Source organism: Canis lupus, chromosome 6, assembly GCF_003254725.2.
Source record: "Canis lupus dingo isolate Sandy chromosome 6, ASM325472v2, whole genome shotgun sequence".
In the NCBI taxonomy this organism is placed as follows: domain Eukaryota; kingdom Metazoa; phylum Chordata; class Mammalia; order Carnivora; family Canidae; genus Canis; species Canis lupus.
Genome location: NC_064248.1, coordinates 38922186 through 38926402, shown reverse-complemented (window position 1 = coordinate 38926402; position 4217 = coordinate 38922186).

The following is a 4217-nucleotide window of genomic DNA, read 5'->3' as shown; positions in this document are numbered from 1 at the left end:
ATCTTCGTGTGAAATGTAAATGAACACGATGAGCCTCCCCTGCTTGGCTTTTAGGCCCCTGAGGGTCATAGCAGGTGTCACCCTCCCTGGGAGGTCATGGAGGGGAAGATGTGGAAGGAAAACAGGTGGCATGGTACACTAACTGGGATTCTCCTCGTGTGCCACCCCTAAATGAGATATTATTCGAGTTGTACAAGAAAAGGTCATCTGTCACATAGCCCCAGTTACTGTTCTGAAGAGAGTCACCAACAGCTTTTCTTCACCTCTTAATCTGTACGCATGACGTTAGCTTCAAAAGGCCATACGGTTGAAGTCCAGGACCCTTCACTTTTTGGGGAGCGCTCAGTATTCTTTTTTAAAATTTATCTATTTATTTATTCATGAGAGACACACAGAGAGAGACAGAGACACAGGCAGAGGGAGAAGCAGGCTCCACACAGGGATCCCGATGCCGGACTCGATCTAGGGTCTCCAGGATCACTGGAGCTGAAGGCAAATGCTCAACCACTGAGCCACCCTGCTGCCCTTCCCCGCCACTTTTTAAAATATTTTATTTATTTTGAGAGGCAGAGAGAGCGGGGTCAAGGGTGAGGGGAGGATGGGGGCGTGGGGAGAGAATCTCCAGCGGACTCTGGACTCTGCACTGAGCGCCAGCCGGACGTGGGGCTCCGTCCCATGACCCTGGGATCATGACCTAAGCGGAAACCAAGAGTCCAATGCTTCACCGACTCAGCTACCCAGGGCCCCTATGTCAGTATTCTTAAAAATAAGAGTTGACTGTGTTTTATCGTTTAATGGTAGCTTATGATTTCAGATGATATTTGTATCTATTTCTCCAATAGAATAGAAGCAGCGGGAGGCAGTACATTCACTGCTGGTATTACAGCTAAGCATAAAATAAGTCAATATAATCACTTCTATTTCATAAATTTTTTTTCTCTTGATCAGTCATTTTATGACCCCAGGGTCACAGCTATTTCAAAATTTTATTGTGGCTTGATAAATTCTCTGTGTCAACTGTATATTACAAGATCTTTCATTTCTTCAATTAAACAACTGGAAATGGGTACCACCTGTGCTCCCATATTTATGATGTCAATAAAATCCATTATAATTACAACATGCTGTTGAAAAACGGCATGCCAGGGAACTGTCAGACTGTTTGGGGGGTCACCATTTCACACAATACCGACTACTGACCAAATTATTTCAAAGGCTTTAAACCACGGATTAATAGGGGAAAAAAAGACTGCGTATCACATCTTTTCATTTATATTTTGCTAGGCTCTCAATTAAGATGCATTTATTACATCAGTCTCCATATTTGTAACCGGAAAACCTTGGAAATATTTTGAAAAAAATGATGTTCTTCAAACCATAACTGTAGACAAAATATGTTCAAATTTACAACATACTTTCTGTATAGATCTACTTTTAAATAATTAACTTATGGGAGGAGAGGTCAACTCAGGGTACATGTTGCAATTACAAGGGTTTTTTTTGTTTTTGTTTTTGTTTTTAATTTTTATTTATTTATGATAGTCACACAGAGAGAGAGAGAGAGAGAGAGGCAGAGACATAGGCAGAGGGAGAAGCAGGCTCCATGCACTGGGAGCCCGACGTGGGATTCGATCCCAGGTCTCCAGGATCACGCCCTGGGCCAAAGGCAGGTGCCAAACCGCTGCGCCACCCAGGGATCCCAAGGTTTTTTTTTTTTTTTTTTTTAAGATTTTATTTATTTATTCATGAGACACACACACACACACAGAGGCAGGGACACAGGTAGAGGGAGAATTTTGATCCAATTTTTAATTTATAACCCACTTGACAAAATAGTAAAATGTTACAGGGAGTTAGAAATTAGGAATGATAGATTCGAATTCTAGTTCCCAGACTCATCCTAGGTGATCAACATCTGAAAATCCTTTACCTACCCCTATAAATGCTTCCAGAGTTCTGGCATGAGTGTATGTTTGCCATTACACGGCTGGAGACGGAATCAGCCTCTGAAGATGAAAAGTTTCCCAACTGGATCAAATTTATCTTTGTGTCAGTGTTCTTTGTTATAATTTTTTATCTCAAAAAAATTATTTATTTACTCATTGAGAGAGAGTGTTTGCATGCAAACAGGGGAGGGAGGGGCAGAGGGAGAGAGAACCGTAAGCAGACACTGCACTCAGCATGGACCTTGATGACGGGCTCGTTCTCATGACCTGAGCCAAAATCAAGAGTCAGACGCTCAACCTACAGCCACCCAGATGCCCCTTGTAATTTTTAAATATAGAGTATAAAAGATTGAATCTTGTTTGGGATGATGAAAAGGTTCTGGAAAGAGAACCTTGGTGAATATGCTAACGTCATTAAATTGTACACTTAAAAGTGTTTAAAATGGTAAATATTGTGTGTCTTTAACCACACCCTCTCCCACCCCCAAAAAATATTGAATCATACCGACCCTATGAATTATACCACACTGAGGATACACATTGTAGAGAAGCCAAAATCATAGTGTTTTCCAGTTTCCTATATTCTCAGGGATGGCAGAAATCGTTGCTTACTAAGGTCTTAATAAAGATATTTTATGCTGTTCATTGCCTTTATCTCTCACCCTGTGTAGCTGTGAGTGTACTTCTTCCAGACCTAAAACTGTACTATAGCTAAACAGAGTCCTTCTGACCCTGTGATAGAGAAGCTGCACAGGCTTCTTATAAGGCATCTTGGTCACTTCACCAAATATGATTTGCTGTGTTAAAGTGGCCCCCAAACAACAACAATAGCAAGACATCAAAACCTTGCAAAGACTATAGTCCTGAATAGTTTCATTAAGATATCACTATGAAGGTATCCTTTTGAGAAAATTGTATGGATTAATTAGGGTTTTTGCCATAGCAAGTGACAGGAAATACAATTCAACTGGCTTTAAAGAAAAAGATGGTGGTGCTGGTGGTACATTTTATTGGCTCCAGCACCTGGAAAGTCAGGGTGGTTGAGACAAAACTCAATCCAGAGGCTGAAACCGTGTCTTTGAGTCTCAGCTTCTCTGCATCCCTGTGAAGCTCATTTTCCCTACAAAGTACAAATTCTGGGTTTGAGTGTCATTGGCTGGAAGTGGGTCACTGTCCCCATCCCAAATCAATCCCTATGACCAGGGGATGGAAAGCATTGATTGTCTTAGGCCTACTTTCAAATGCCCAACCCTGGAGCTGGGATGGAGTCACCCCACCAAAGTCCTGAATTTTAAGGAAATTTGCTGTCTTTTGAACAGAAAGGCCAATGGACTCCAAGAGGTAAAAGTAATCCACATCCCTTACACTTCAGGCACAAAGGATTGATCTTGGAACTAGATCGCTGAGAGAATGGCTGTCCAGGAAGTAGGAAGAGTGCAGGCTTCAGAGTCACATTGTATCTTTTGAGATGAGATCCAGCTGCAAACAGAACCAGCTATGGGGGGGGGGGGCAGTTCACAATGAAAACACAGAGCTCCTTGTTCAAATATTAATAAAAATTTCAAGACTACAACAGCAGATGGTAAACCCAACGTGGAGCTCCTCTAACTGGGGACCTCCGGGCCACCACATAAGAGGCATACCCATGAAGCTGACCCTGACTGCAAATAACAGTAAACAAATAACAGAGACATAAACAAGAGAGAAGTTTGTTTCTTCCTCATACATAAGTCCAAAGGCACGCACTCTAGGATTCCTGGGCGAAGCTATCAGGGACCCAGGCTTTTTCCAGCTCACTGCTCTGCCAACCTCTCAAGTGTGGCCCTATCCTCATGGTCCTGTCTGTCTGGACCTGTCCTGTATGTCTCCAAGGAACTGAGGACAGGCCAGGGTGCTGGCATGCAGGGAGTGAGGTGGGGCATGGAGCCCCCTGAAAGTTCTAGAGGGGATCTGTCTTACTCTTTCCATCTTTTTGTGTTTGCTGACAACCTCTGATACTTTTGTAGCTTCACATCAACAACACTTTACACCTATGTCTAAATTTCCTCTTTGTATAAGAGCACCAGTTATACTGGATTAGGGGCCATCCCAATGACCTCACCTTAATCTTGTTAAGGTCCTGGGGGTTAGGGCTGAGACATATATTTCAGAGATGCAATACAACCTGTAAGAGGAAGAGATGGTAAAGACCTGATGTGAAGGGTTGTGGGATGGGGTGAAGAGTTGAACAGGGTTTTCTCCTTTGACATGGAACGGCCAGAATGGGCAAAT